At 48.0% G+C, this 16,066-nt stretch overlaps 1 protein-coding gene across 1 annotated transcript in view; it reads left to right on the forward strand.

Annotated features, from left to right (window-relative positions):
* EFR3B (EFR3 homolog B) overlaps nucleotides 1-16,066 on the forward strand; it is an 89,230-nt gene that overhangs the window by 28,151 nt on the left and 45,013 nt on the right. The gene's annotated exons all lie outside the window — the stretch shown is intronic.

Here is a 16,066-nt window from a genome sequence, read left to right on the forward strand (position 1 = left end):
CCCAACTCACCCCCCGATGATCCCCTAAGTCCCACAGCAGTGATTTCTGAATGCAGAGCCAGGAATAAACCTTGTGTATTGGTGAGTGTGACTCCCCTCCAACAAAAAATTCCAGCCCTGGAGGAGTGAGTGGTTAGAGTGGAGGAGGATGGGGCGACAGCAGAAATGTCCCACCACTCCTGGGAGCCCACATAGCTGGGCACACTCCAGCAGGAAATGCAGAAAAGGTGAAAGGAAGGAAGGGGTGCAGTGGGGAGCACAGAGATGCCACAGATTCTGCTCCTCCTGCCTACAAATAAGGGGGGGCAGAAAATGCTGTTCCAGTGTGAATGAGAGTGAAATGGGGGGAAACCACTTACAGCTCATATACAGTCTTTCCTTAATCATGATTTCCTGCATTTTGGCCATATTGTGAATCCAGTTTCCTTCCTTCTTTCCTTCTTCTCTCCCTTCCTTTCTTCCTCCCTCCCTTCTTTCCTTCCTTCTTCTCTTTTTCCCTTCCTCCCTCCCTTCTTTCCTTCCTTCTTCTTTTTTTCCCTTCCTCCCTCCCTTCTTACTTCCTTTCTTCCTCCCTCCCTTCCCCTTTTCTTCCCTTCCCCATTCCTTTCCTTTCCTCCCTCCCTCCCCTTCTCTTTCCTTCCTTCCTTCCTTCCTTCTTCCTTCCTTCCTTCCTTCCTTCCTTCCTTCCTTCCCCTTCCTTTCCTCTTCTCCCTCCCTCTTTCCCTTCTTCCCTTTATCCCTTCCTTCTTCCCTTTCTCCCTTCCTCCCTCCCTTCCTCCCTCCTTCCTCCCTCCCTCTTTCTTTCTTCCTTTCTTTCTTCCTTTCTCCTTTCTTCCTTCCTTCCTTCCTTCCTTCCTTCCTTCCTTCCTTCCTTCCTTCCTTCCTTCCTTCCTTCCTTTCTTTCTTTCTTTCTTTCTTTCTTTCTTTCTTTCTTTCTTTCTTTTCTTTCTTTCTTTCTTTCTTCTTTCTTTCCTTCCTTCCTTCCTTCCTTCCTTCCTTCCTTCCTTCCTTCCTTCCTTCCTTCCTTCCTTCCTTCTTCCTTCCTTCTTTCTTTCTTTCTTTCTTTCTTTCTTTTCTTTATTTCTTACTTTCTTGCTTACTTCCTTACTTACTTTCTTCCTTCCTTCCTTACTTCCTTCCTCCCTCCCTCCCTTCCTTCCTTCCTTCCTTCCTTCCTTCCTTCCTTCCTTCCTTCCTTCCTTCTTTCTTTCCTTTCTTTCTTTCTTTCTTTCTTTCTTCTTTCTTCTTTCTTTCTTTCTTTTCTTTCTTCTTTCTTTCTTTCTTTCTTTTTTTCTTTCTTTCTTTCTTTTTTCTTTCTTTCTTCCTTCTTCCTTCCTTCCTTCCTTCCTTCCTTCCTTCCTTCCTTCCTTCCTTCCTTCTTCCTTCCTTCCTTCCTTCCTTCCTTCCTTCCTTCCTTCCTTCCTTCCTTCCTCTTTTTTTCCTTGGGTTTTGGGTGACACTGGTGGACTTTGTGCTCAGGGATCACTCCTGGCAGTGCTCAGGAAACCATGTGGGGCTGAACCTGCACATGCAAGACAAGTGCCCAACCCACTGTCCTATCGCTCTGGCTTCCTTCCTTGCCTCCTTGCTTCCTTCCCTCCCTCTTGCATAGCTAGGGACCAAACCCTGTGCATGCAGGTTTGTGCTCTATCACTGAACTGTATTCTTGGCCTCTGGCTCACCCTTTCTCTTGAGACCCTTTATCTGGAGCATCTTCCAGGTCTTCAGATTTATAAGGCTGACATTTATTATTCAGACGCCTCTCAGAGGCAGGCCTGGCTTTGCTCCGCATTCCTGGATTCATAAACACCCTGGGGACTGTTTAGGTGACACAAGCAGACTGGGGCTGAGGCTGGCGGCTCCTCTCAGTGCTTTTCCCTTCAGAGCTTGAATCAGCTTTTCCGAGCATCACCGTTGCTGTGAGTCTTCAGGCTCTGGCCCAGTTCACCTCCCTTCTTGTCACTGATGTCAAGCCCTACACATGTGATGTTCCTGACAGCCATTCTGTGGGGTGGGAGGATTCTAATCCAGTTTGCAGGATCCCTGTGGCTAGTGAGGCACCATGAGGAGGTGGGGTGGGAGACTATATGGGATACCAGGAATTGAACCTGGGTCCATCCAGGGTTGGCCACATGCAAGGCCCTATCACTGTGCTATTGCTCTGGACCTACTGAATCTTCTCTCAAGAGTCTTATCCTTCCCCACTTCTTAAGTAGCCCCCCAACTCCTGCAAGGGAGAAAGCACAGCCCTGATCCTGCGGTCAGAGGTTCTCCCAAAGGCTGTCAGAAGCCGCTTCTCTCCAGCCCCTGAGTGTCAAAGCAATCTTCTCTTCTCCCAACTCTCTTTTCACTCACTTTCTGGAAACCCCCCTAGGGAAATTATTCAGAAAATGAAAAACACTTAAAATAAAAAGTCATCACATACTTACACTGGTTCCAAGTTGACTTTTAATAACCTGAATGTGTAAGCAAGGTAAATGTCAAACAATACGGCAAGCCGTCTTTCTGTCAGTACAACCTTCTTGCCCGGGATGAAACCACATCAGCAATGAGCATCAGAGCAGGGATGTGGCTCAGGGGTAAAAAAAATCCTTGCACACAGGAGACCTGGGTTTGGCCCCCGGTATCACCGAACAAAAAGGAATCAATAACCGGCTAGGATTACAGAACATCTCAGCATCAGGAAAATACCACGAGCAGAGAAGGTGAGCTTGAGATCTCCTGTGCCAGAGAGCCTGCAGGGTGCCAGCTTGTGCCTGACTCTGGCCCCCCCCCCCATTCCCTCAGGCTCCTCGGGGCTCCCCCAGGTGGAGGAAAGATACAGAGGCGTGGCCTGCCCCGGCCACCACTCCTGCAGCCCTGGCTCCCTCACTTCCGAAGCATGTTCTCTCTGCTAGAACTCACAGCAGAGTCTTCCTCCTGGATCACTTACTACATGCTCTGCTGTCTGTCTGAGACAGATGGACGCAGTGACCCTCTAGTTTCCCTGCCTGTCCACTCTCCACTGACAGCTAAGGATCCAGTGCCCAAAAGAGCTCCCGGTAAGCCTGGGTACCAAATGTCATGAGTCTGCCCATCTCTTTTTCACTTTTTGTGGGGTAGGGAGATTTGGGGTCACACCCACTGGAGCTCAGGGGCGCCTCCTTAGTTTGGTGCTTGGAGGCTTTGAATGGGCAGTGCTGGGGGATTGAACCTGGGCCTCCTGCATGTATGGCTTGTGCTTCAGTGTGTTGGCTTGTCTCCCTCACCCTTGTACCCCATTTTGGAGGGATCTCTCAAGTAGTGCTCTACCAGCAACAAGGCTGATGGCTCAGTTTAAGGTCCCCAGAATGTGGTACCAGCCAATGCCTGGACTTCTCCAGTGGTGTTGGGGCATCTCTAGAGCCATGCTTGGGAACTGTATAGTGCCAGGAATTAAAACCAGGTTAGGTGCACGTACTGTACAGTCTACCACCCTTATACCCCATTATTTTTCTTTTCTTTTTTGAGGGGGAGGAGGAAGATTACACCATCTAGCTGCGCTCAGTGCTTCCTCCCGGCTCTGTGTTTAGTGATAAACCCATATTGGGGCTCTTACTAGGACCATATGTGATGCTGGGGATCAAACCATGGTTGGCATGTGCAAAGTAAACACTCTACCCACTATACTATCACTTTGACCCATTGTACACCATTTCTTAACAGTTTCTCTTACCAGGCTGCTCCTCCTGCCAGCCCGACAGCCCCCAGAGCTCTGCTTCTGCCAGGAGCCAGTCCTTAGGGCTTAAGGCAAGCCCTCTCTTCTGCATAGCAAATTTTCAGCTGGCTGTTGTCACATTTACTGCTCGTACCTTTTGCTTCTAGAAAACCTGTGTCCTGTAAATTCCTCCCAGCAGCTCATGGCCTGTGTCAGCAACTCTTACTTCTTCCCCAGAGCGGGGATGCAGGTGAGGAGAGAGGACCTGGCAAATGCTGGCTTCCTTGCCTCCACCCTACCACCCCCTTGGGGACCAGAGTTCTGTGTTGGCACTCTCTGCCAGAGATCTCCTCTTCTAAAATCCAGGTTCATCAAAAGTCTCAAAAAAAGAAGGGTTATGGGTTACAGGGGTGCCATGGCCCTCAACTAGCCTGCCTCAATGTTAATATTATGTGGAACTGGTTGCCAATTGACTTGGGAGTAATACACAGAGCTGCATCTGATATTTTTTCTGTTCTTTTTTCCTTCCTTCCTTCCTTCCTTCCTTCCTTCCTTCCTTCCTTCCTTCCTTCCTTCCTTCCTTCCTTCCTTCCTTCCTTCCTCCTTCCTTCCTTCCTTCCTTCCTTCTTCCTTCCTTCCTCCTTCCTTCCTTCCTTCCTTCCTTCCTTCCTTCCTTCCTCCTTCCTTCCTTCCTCCTCCCTCCCCTCCCTCCCTCCCTCCCTCCCTCCCTCCCTCCCTCCCTCCCTCCCTCCCCCTCCCTCCCTCTCCCTCCCTCCTCTTTTCTTTCTTTCTTTCTTTCTTTCTTTCTTTTCTTTCTTTCTTCTTTCTTTCTTTCTTTCTTTCTTTCTTTCTTCTTTTTTCTTTCTTTCTTTCTTTCTTTCTTCTTTCTTTCTTTCTTTTCTTTCTTTCTTCTTTCTTTCTTTCTTTTTGAGGGAACATAGCTGACGTGCTCAGAACAAACTCCTGGCAGGACTTGGAGACTATTAGCAGTACAGGGGATCAAACCCAGGTTGATCGTGTGTAGGGAAAGTACCTTATCCCCTGTACTATCTCTCAGATGGCTCATGCTTTAGACTTTATCATCGGTTCTATTCAGGTCACGTTTTCTTGCTCTCTCTCAGGAACATTCTTTGGTGACTGGGTGTGTTGGACTGGGGGCCTGATGTCTTGACTTTCCCTTCTAAGCTTCCTACCCAGCTTGCTCTGAAATCAGAGGACCTCCCTAGCTCAGCATCTGACGCTGGTCTTTGCTCCCTGTGGGACCTCAGGCAAGTGAACGAATCTCTCTGAGCTTTGGTTTTCCATCGGAGAAAGTTTCTAACCTCCTGGGATTTATTTTTCCAGTTGAGTGTTTAAGTTAAGCACGTAAAATAATAGGCACTTGGGAAATGTCAGTGCTTTCTTTCCACCCTCTCCTACATGAAAAGCTCTCTCCTTCTCACAATTCAATGGAATCTTTCTCTTCTAAAGAACGCGCAGAAATTAGTCTCTCTGACGCCTTCCCATCCCATCTCCGGTTACCTCAGCAATCCTGCTCTGTATCTGTGGAACATTTAATTAGTATGATTCTGATTATATGTTCCTGTTGCATATGTTTTCATTTCTATTTTTACCAAGTAGCAAGATAAGGTGCTGGAGGGCAGAGACCTTAGTTCTTGAATTTCTACGAGTCAGCGGATTGGAGACGTGCCTGGGTTTGGGGCCTTCTGCAAAGGGAGGGGGACTGGCACCACCTCAGAGACGGCGCGTGCAGGTGGAACAGCTGGCAGGGTGCCTGGCACAGAACTCCATAGCTGCCACTGCTGGTCTCAAGGACACCCCGTTCCTGGCATACCCAGGAGATGTGATGTCCATCTCTCTGGATTTGGTTCGAGCTTTGATTTTCCTACATGCTGTTGGCATCACACTCTGGATGGAACATAAACCTGGAGACTTTCAGAGCCATTTCTGTGCTGCCATTTCCATGTCCTGTCATTCCAGAATTGGAAATTTTTTTGTTTGTTTGCTTTTTGGCTTTTGGGCCACACTCAGTGATGCTTAGGGATTATTCGGCCATGCACTCAGGATTCACTCCTGGTGGGCTCAGAGGACCATATAGGATGCTGGGGATCAAAACCGGGCAGACCACATGCAAGGCAAATGCCTTCCCTGCTGTTCTATCACTAGGACCTAGAAATTATGTTTTTGTTTTTGGATCATACCCAGTGATGCTCAGAAGTTACTCCTAGAGTGCTTGGAGGACCATATGGGATGTCAGGGAGTGAACCCAGGTGGGTCATATGAAAGACTCCTGCCCTTGAATTGGAACTTTAATACTAACAATCACCATTAGTACATGATGCTTGGAGCTCTTAGAAGAGCTCTGAGAGGGGCCAGAAGGATAGCACAGCGGCAGGGCGTTTGCCTTGCACGCAGCCGACCCAGGATGGATGGTGGTTCGAATCCTGGCATCCCATATGGTCCCCTGAGCCTGCCAGAAGCTATTTCTGAGTGCAGAGCCAAGAATAACCCTTGAGTACTGCCAGGTGTGACCCAAAACCAAACAAACAAACAAACAAAACAACAACAAAAGAACTCTGAGAGCCTCAGTAGGGTTTAGACTTCACCTGGACCCAATGAAGCAGTCCCATTAACCACAGTTTACAGAAGGAAGGTTGGATAATCCCAATCCTCTTCCCCTTGATCCCAACAGTTTGTAAAGTTGCCCTTCGGAGCTATGCTTGGCCAGCCAGGCTGCCTTGCTCTGGAAGTAGCCATAGTTCCTTCTTCTAGCTGTGGCCTGATTCTAGGAAATAGGAATCTGGAAAACAGCTCTGTTTGTTTTGTTCTTCGCAGGCAGGCAGGGTGGATCCCAGCCACAGGGAAGTTTCTAGGCAGTGAAGAATTGGACACCTGACACGAAATCATTGGGACACAACTTCTTTCGATTGAAATCTCCGTCCTCAATTAAGTGGCAATCAGATTAAGCAAGATTGGCCCGAAAGCTGGGAGCGTGCTGGAAAAGCGGGGAGCAGCAGGGAGGTCAGGAGCCAAGAGCTACTGGGTTGTGAATCAGACAGGGCCAGGCCCAGCCAGCTCCCTGGGAGGCCGCAGCTCTGTTTTAATCCTTGCTTCCGTCAATCTGGCTGCAAGCACAGACTCTGCTGCCCTTCTGTGCAGCTTTTCCTCAACACCTCCTGTGGTCTCCTCTGTCCCCCTTTGCTCTAGACAGGTCCTGGCCCCTGCAGGGCTCCCCCTCTGCTGCCCCCCACAAAGACACCCGGCGCCAACTGAAGTCCTTATCGCCGCTAAGACCCAGTCAGACACACTCTGTACCATTCCCAGCTTTAATTACCAAGGGCAAGTTGCCGTATCATTTGAAATAATGCAGAATTAGAGAGAGCGATAGGAATGATGAGATAAACCAGGGCCTGATGAAAAGACGAGGAAGGGAAAGTAGCCGTTAGAGCGAGATCTTGGGGGAGACTTGATTGATGCTTGCAGTAGGTCTGGTCTTGGCTGGGGAGACGGGTGCAGGGGTTATGGGTATGTAGGGCCCAGGTTCCATCCCTGGTGCCACAGGACCTCTGGAGCATCCATCACCAGTGTGTGGCCCTGGGGTTGCCTCAGCATGGCCCTAGTGATAGAACCCAAGCAGCTTTGCATCCTTGGTTTCCATTCCCCATGAATCTTCAGGATGACCTCTGGAATTACTGAGCACTTCCTTGGAGCTTACACACACACACACACACAACCACAAACACACATACACACACACACATACAATACACTCTCACACACACGTATACACAGTTAAACAGTAGATCTTACCACTATATTTTTTGTTTTGTGTTGATTTGGTTTTGGGGGCCCACACCCAGCGGTGCTCAGGGATTATTCTGGCTCTGCACTCAGAATCACTCCTGGCAGGCTTGGGGGATCATATAGGAATGCCAGGAATTGAACCTGGTTCCATCCTGGGTCAGTTGCATGCAAGGTCAACATCCTACCGCTGTGCTATCTCTCTGGCCCCAGCATTACATGTATTGAATCAGATAATAAACTTGTTTTCATTGTAACTGCCTTAGCAGGAGAAGGGTTGAGCCACTCCCATGTAGGCTCAGGGCTTATTCCTGACTCTGTGCTCAGGGACCACTCTGTTTCTCAGGGACCATATGCAGTGCTGGAGGTCGAATTAGGGTCAGGTGCATTCAGGACAAGAGGGTTTTTTGTTGGTTGGTTGGTTTGGTTGGTTTTGGGGCCACACCTGGTGACACTCAGGGGTTACTCCTGGCTATACGCTCAGAAAATCGCCCCTGGCTTGGCATATGCCTTACACCCTACGCCACCCGCTCCAGCCCCCAGGATAAAAGATTTAACCACTCTAACTGTCTCTTAGGCCCCAGCAGGCCTATGTTTTTAAACTTTGCCTAAATAGGACAAAACATTAGACCAACATACTAACATTTTGATAACTAATCAGAGATAATCTGATTGACATTGATATTTTAGTGTTTTTTTTTTAATTTTACAAACTTATACATATGTTCTTTTGAGAATTGGGAAATAACGGGTCAAAGAGGGAAAAAAGAAAAATAGGAACCTTTTTTTTTTTTTTTTTTTTAAATAGGAACCTTTTAAAAGGGTTTTCCTTTAAGAAGATCCTCATGGATCATCTAACCTTTCTTAGCCCTAAGAGACTCAGATCAAGATTCTTCTTTTCCCAGAAAGCCTTCTGTGGATTCATCAACCTTCAGAATTATCTTCATTTTAGATACTCCTTTGTTTCCTATGATACATCAGTGACTTTATATGTGTCTCAGAACACAATTTCCTGGCTGCAGACTTGCATGTTTTATGCTTACTTATCTCTCTTTTTGAAAATTTTTATTCTAACTGTGATTTACTAAGTTGTTCATAATACAGTCATTTTAGGTATAAAATGCTCAAACGCAAATCCCACCACCAGTGTGACCTTCCCTTCACCAATGTCCCCAATTTCCTACCTAGCCTGCTCCTTTGCAGGCACAAACAAATGTTCTTCCTATTCTTGGTTACAACACAAATGCAAATGGAATGATCAAAACTTAAACCAACAAGGGTCAATTTAAAATGATTGTTCTATCTCTCCATACTGAAGTTAGTGTCCTAAAACTGCCTCTGCTGTGGTTGGTGCCTTCTGTGTTACTATTTAGACTCACTGAACTTGGTTGATTTCTATGGAGCTTTCCCATCAGATTTCCTGTAACACTATTGGCTTGCCACTACTATAAAGTATTGAGGTATTGGGAAAAAATATGGTGATTTGGCAGTTTGATGATGTTAAGGTGCAGAATTGGGTCATTTCTGTCGGAGGGTGTTGGGTGTGGTCCTGGGCTGCTGTAGGTCACGCAGAAAGGGGAATCTGCCCCCACCATTCTGAGAAGGCCCCAGAGTTTTCAGTCTGGACCCGACTTCCTGGGAAGAGTTTCAACCACTTTTTTCTTACTATTTTTATTTTTTTTTTGGTTTTTGGGTCCATATCCGGGTGACGCTCAGGGGTTACTCCTGGCTCAACACTCAGAAATTACTCCTGGCTGCCTTGGGGGGACTATATGGGGTACTGGGGTTTGAACAACGGTTTATCTTGCATTGGCTGTGTGCAAGGCAAATACCCTACTGCTGTACTATCTTGGTTCCTGCATCCCTTTCTCTCTGACCTTTATTTTGCTTCCTCCCATTCATTTGGAAGGAGAGTCCCCGCCCTGAGCCTGCCTTCAGTTTATCGTAAATTGATGGAGAAGCATCTTTTGCTTTTGGTGGGGATCATCAGCGCAGGGTCATAAAGCTAAGAAATAAATATAAACTATTTTGAGCCAGAAGCGGTTTTCCCTGGATGAATGGAGGCGACTGGCATTGAAGTTGCTCAGGAAGCCGGGCTGTGCTCATCAAAGGCACAGACCTCCCTGGCCTTCCTCCTGCCCCGCTGCGCCTCCAAGAACCACCGTGCTCTTTTCCATCTGTCTGCAGAGAGAAAATAGGCACCTTTGAAATCGCTTTCTCTGAGCAAGCTGCCTTGGAAGAGTCTATAATATAATATGAAGCAGCTAGCACAGCAGTAGGGTGTTTGCCTTGCATGCAGCCGACCCAGGGACAAAGTCAGATTTGCCAGCATCCCATATGGTCCTCCTGTGCCTACCAGAAGCTATTTCTGAGCACAGAGCCAGTAGTAACCCTCTGAGCGCCTCCGGGTGTGCCCCCCACAAAGATAATGTGATGCAAAGGAGGACAGAAACATGCAGGCAGGTGGGGAGTGTCAGGCCGAGAGTGTTTGGGGGGTTGTTCTTAATGCCTGTAGGGTGTTGCCAGGTCAGCATCTAGTAGGGCCCTCCTTTCTTGGCATGATGGCCTCAAGAACCCCCAAGTCTGTTTTTCTGCCTCTCTCTAACATTCTCCACATACTCTTTGCTACTTTTGTGGAGTTCTGTGTTCTGACCCCCCAAATCTCCTCTCAGACCTCCTGGCCTTCTTCCCTGCTGGATTCTGACCTCAGTTGAGTTGCTCACAACAAAGCAAGAACCGGCAGGCCTGGAAGGCAGCCTCTGCACCCCTGATTGAATACCAAGTTGAAGAACTGGCATTTAATGTTATGACAAGTGCACTAAAGGCCACCAGGCAGGTTCAGTCCAGCCATGCTAGGGTACTGAGGATTGAACCTGTGTTAGTTGCATCCAAGGCAAATGCCCTACACTGTACAGTACTGTCAATGCTTCAACTCTTAAATGATCTTTTGGTTAAAAAATAAAAGGTGTTGAGGAAGGGTCTGAAAGGAAAGCTTCAGAGTAAGGAGATGGGCCAGGCAGAGCTTAGGAAAACTGGCTCTCTGGATGGCAAATGAGAGAGGCCTGGCACACTGACTGGGCAGAAGATCTTTTTTTTTTTTAAAGCAGTTTATTGATTGATTGATTGATTGATTGGTTTTTGGGCCACACCCAGCGATGCTCAGGTGTCACTTCTGAGTCTGCATGCAAAAATTACCCTTGGCAGGCTGGGGGACCATATGGAATGCCAGGAATCAAATTGGGTTCGTCCTGGGTTGGCCACATGCAAGGCAAATGCCCTACTGCTGAGCTGGAGCATTGACAGTACTGAGTACTGTACAGTGGTAGGGCATTTGCCTTGGATGCAACCTCCCTGGGCAGGAGATCTTTTTGTTTGTTTGTTTGTTTGTTTTTGGGCCACACCCGGCAGTGCTCAGGGGTTACTCCTGGCTGTCTGCTCAGAAATAGCTCCTGGCAGGCACGGGGGACCATATGGGACACCAGGATTCGAACCAACCACCTTTGGTCCTGGATCAGCTGCTTGCAAGGCAAACACCATTGTGCTATCTCTCCGGGCCCTGGGCAGGAGATCTTGAGTGATAAATTGATCACCATTTGGGGGGAAATGGTAGGAGATATAAGGAAGGCATGTGCTCTATATCCATGTGCAGGATAGTCTAAACTCTGGTTCTCTCTCTCTCTCTCTCTCTCTCTCTCTCTCTCTCTCTCTCTCTCTCTCTCTCTCTCTCTCTCTCTCTCTCTCTCTCTCTCTCTCTCTCTTGGCAAACCAGGGTCAGCTGTGTGCAAGGCAGGAGCCCTACCCTTTACCTCTCTAGCCCCTCATTCTGCTTCTTGGTTTGCAAACCAAGAGTAATACCAATCCCTGGGAGTATACATCCCAGCGAAAGGGTCACATGCAAAGGCAGTCAGGCATGGCAACATCTGCCATCACACATGGCTTGTGAGCCCAGATCCCAGAACAGGCCTTGCCCCTCTGCTGACACACTCTCAGGGACTCAGTTAAGCTGTCAGTACCACAGCCTGCACAGAGCCACAAAGCAAGCAGTGGGACGGGGCACAGCAGGAAGAAATAAGAGGGAAGGCCAAGCCCTGACCTTAGGCTCCCCAATGCCCAGAGGCCCCCATCTTGATGGGAAATTGGTCCTTAGAAGATGGCAGCCCTCAGGAAATAGGAATAAGGTCTTGGATAGAGCTGGGGGGCTACAGAACAGAGACCTGCTCCTTTAACAGGCATTTCCTCAAGTTCCTTCTAAGAGAACTGGCTTCCAGGCACCCCAGATTCTTTTTTTTTTTTTTGTGTGTGTGTTTTTGGGCCATACCCGGCGGTGCTCAGGGGTTACTCCTGGCTGTCTGCTCAGAAATAGCTCCTGGCAGGCACGGGGGACCATATGGGACACCGGGATTCGAAACCTTAGTTTCGAAACCTTAGGTCCTGGATCGGATGTTTGCAAGGCAAACGCCGCCGCTGTGCTATCTCTCCGGCCCCACCCCAGATCTTTTGCTAATACTTTATTGATCCTTTGCAGACTTTAAAATCCATTCACTGCTTTTCTGTCCACATTCATTTTCCTTCAGTCATGCCTTAGTCTCCCTGCCTCCGAAGATTAGACAGGTCCAGCTCAGGGACGCAGCAGAGACAAGCAAAACACTTCTGGCCAGTGGACAGGAAAGAGCAGAGAGGACTCTGAATGTGGTGGATGGGGGTATCTCCCAGAAGTGCTCAAGTTTTTTTTTCTTTTGTTTTGTTTTTGGTTTTTGGGCCACACCCGGCAGTGCTCAGGGATCACTCCTGGCTGTCTGCTCAGAAATAGCTCCTGGCAGGCACACGGGATTCGAACCAACCACCTTTGGTCCTGGATCGGCTGCTTGCAAGGCAAACGCTGCTGTGCTATCTCTCCGGGCCCAGTGCTCAAGTTTTAACTCCTGGTTCTGCACTCCAGGGTCGCTCCTGGCAGGGTTTGGGGGAGCATACTAGGGATGAACCCGGGTTAGTTGCTTCTAAGGCAAATGCCCTACCCACTGTACAATCAATGCTCCAGTCCTTGAATGATAATTTGGTAAAAAAAAAAAAAAAAAAAAGTGTTGAGGAAGGGCCTAAAAGGAAGAAAGGAAAAGAGAGAGAAGAAAAATGTCTGCCATAGAGGCAAGCAGGGGAGAGGGAGGGAGGGAAACGGGGACACTGGTGGCAGAAAATGTGTACTGATGAAGAGTGTTAGATATTGTATGACTGAAACTCAGTCATGAACAACTTTGTAACCATGGATCTCATGGTGATGCAATTAAAGAATTTATTTTATTAAGGCTGGAGTGGTAGCATAGTGGTAGGGTGTTTTTGTCTTGCATGTGGCCAACCCAAATGGATCCTGGGTTCGATCCTTGGCATCTCATATGGTCCTTATGAGCCAGGAGTGATTTCTGAGCACAGAGCCAGGAGTAACCCCTTAGTGCCACCAGATGTGCCCCTTGACCCCAAATAAACGTTAGAGGACATGGGACCAGAGCAATAGCACAAGTGGTGTTTGCCTTGCGTGCTGCCAACCCAGGACGGAACCGGATTCGAACCCAGGCATCCCTTACGGTCCCCGAGCTTGCCAGGAGCAATTTCCGAATGCAGAGCCAAGAGTATTCCCTAAACACCACCAGTGTGCCCCCCCCCCCCAAAAAAAAACAAACAAGGTTATAGGACAAGGGGTAAATTGAGTCACAGCCAGTCATGCTCCTGGCCCTTTGCTCACTCCTGCCAGTGCCAGTGATTCTGCCAGGATCACGTGAAGTGAAGTGTTGTCTTTGACTTGATTAATCTGAAGCTGATGAGACTTGGCAGCAGCCAGAGTGAAGTTTCCACACGACTACGTTTCCCTTTACCTGACATGATCTATAAGAATGCAAGGCATTCTATGAGGCTGAGCGGTGGTACAAGCTGTAGGGTATCTGCCTTGCCCTTGCCCATGCTAACCTAGGACGGACTGCAGTTTGATCCCCCACCATCCCATATGGTCCCCCAAGCCAGAAGCAATTTCTGAGCACATAGCCAGGAGTAATCCCTGAGTGTCACCAGGTGTGGCCCAAAAACCAAAACAAAAAACAAAAAAAAGAATGCAAGGCATTCTAGTGACAGGGGACTTTTCTCAGCTAGCTTCTTGTGATCCAATCTGTCTAGGCAGGGGTCTCAAACTCGCAGCCCACGGGCCGTTTGCGGCCCTCTATACAACATTTTGTGTCCCTACCCTAGAGGAATCTTTTTTTGTTTTGTTTTGTTTTAGTTGTTTAGGTCACACCCCCCAATGTTCAAGGCTTACTACTGACTTTACACTCAAGGATCACCCCGACTTTGCCTCCTGCGGCCCCCAGGTAAATTGAGTTTGAGACCCCTGATAGTGTAACCCCTCACAGAGATAGAATTGGGGTGTGGGGAGAGAAAGAAAGAAAACATAAAAAGAAGAAGAGAGGGGGAAAGGAGAAAGAAAAAATTGTAAAGAAAAATAATTTAAAAAATTTAAAATAAGGGTCTGAGAAAAAGAACCAGAAAGTATCAGAGAAATCAGAGAGAGAAACGAGAAAGAGCTAGGGAATCAACTCTTCTGACTCATGTGCCTACAGGAACGATAAATATCAACATCCACAGCAAGACTGAAGAAAAATAATAAAATGCACCATTTTATCTCTCATAGCAACAGTTTTCAATTTCTTTTTTAATATCCTCTATAGTTTTTTTTCCTCTCCCCTGGTAGATTATAACTCTTTGTTTGCTTATTGTTGTTTGGTTTGAGTTGGGATCCCAGAGCTCCAGGCTTACTCCTGGCTCTGTGCTCAGGAATCATTCCTGGAAGTCTAGGGAGACCAAACAGTAAAATGGGGTTGGCCAGCTGTGTACAAGGCAAACTCCCTATCTGCTGTACCATGGCTTTGCCCTGACATGATTCTTTTTGTTTGTTTCATGTTGAGATTATAACTACCATGAGCTTACCTGTTTCTGGAAGGTTCTGCTTGTCCTGAGCTGAGGTGCTTTGTCAGAGGACAGATACTCTCATCAGTGCCCTCAGCTCTTGGCTTACCAGAAAGTGTGCTGAGCTCTGGATTTTCTGCTCCTTGGCTGAAGTCCAAAACCATCTCTGGTTATTTGGTCAGTCCCCCTTAGAGTACAATAAAGATAGATGATTTGTTTGTCCCTTCCTGCACCCCTGCCTTCCCAACCCTCCTTTCTTGGGTTTCTCCTCCAATCAGAGATGGTCTCAGCGGGGCCGAATGGTAGTACAGTGGTCGAGTGTTTGCCTTGCACGCAGCTGACCTAGGACGGACGTGGGTTCAATCCCCCAGCATCCCAAGTGGTCCCCCAAGCCAGGAGTGATTTCTGAACGTAGAGCCAGGAGTAACTCCTGAGTGCCGCTGGGCGTGGCCCATAAAAACAAACAAACAAACAAAAGATGGTGTCAGCAATGTCTCTACCCACCCCAGCCTTGTATGAAAATTCCCTCATGGTTATTTGAAAAACAAACAATATTAACTTGGTGGATAACCACCTCACCCTGAAATAGAATGAATCACCACCCTTTTTTTTTTAAATGAGTGTGACCAAATTATTAAAACAAACAAAAATCTCCAGAATCCAACACAGCATAACAGTTGTCACACCTTTGGACACTCATTTTCTCCCTCTTGCTAAGAGATTATTTTATTTGGCTGTACTGCTTATTTGCAAATACTAATACCCTTTGGATAGGGAGATCTGGTTCTTTCTCCCCCATATTAGTGATCCTGTCTGGGATGCAGAATGGGGGTGGGGATCCCTGTCTGGGAAGGAAGCACCGTAGTCCCCAAGTGTTGTCACTTCCTCCAGCAATTTTGATCTTTTTTCGGGGGGACTCAGAACCAGCACTTCTTCTGGAGTGACTCAGAGCCAGCACTTTTGTCTGTCCCACCTCCATTGGATGGCCGGCAAGCTTTGCAACCTCTCTTCACATCCCAGCTTCTAAGTTAAAGCGATCCAGTGTCTAATGCCCTACTCGGTACTCTATGTACCTTCCTGTCTGAGCTGGTGACTGGCCTCTGGGGGATGGGGGACAGTGTCGAGCATCAGGCCGGCCCTGATCCGACCCCACAGTTGTGCTCTTTGGTCAATGCATCACTGGAGTTAATAATTCGTGGCAATGTTAATTTATCCTGGTTTCACGTAACCTTCTCTAATGGAATTGGTCCCAAGAGAGGAAGTACAGGGGACTGAGGGGCTGAGAATGAACTAGTCGGGAGTAAAAGAGATGAGGCTGGAAAACTCCATCCCTCTTTTGGGACTCCGTGTATATGTGTGCATGTATGTATGTGTGTAATTAGTATAATTACAGTGTAATTAGTGGGGACAGTCCCCAACCTTCTTCTGAACCTTACCAACATGGTCTCCCCCCCCCCCCAGGATCCTGGCTTCTTCCATCACTTCTTCCATTACTAGTCTATTGGCCTCTCCTGCCTGTGCCACCCACCCATCATGCCAGTTTCCCAGGCTTTAGCCAAGGAGGAACCAGGGGGGAGAAGGGAAGCAGAGGGGTGACCTCCCCAGGATGGCCAAGGCCTAATGCTGGCAGGGAGCAGTATGTCC

Source organism: Suncus etruscus, chromosome 12 (assembly GCF_024139225.1).
Source record: "Suncus etruscus isolate mSunEtr1 chromosome 12, mSunEtr1.pri.cur, whole genome shotgun sequence".
In the NCBI taxonomy this organism is placed as follows: Eukaryota; Metazoa; Chordata; class Mammalia; order Eulipotyphla; family Soricidae; genus Suncus; species Suncus etruscus.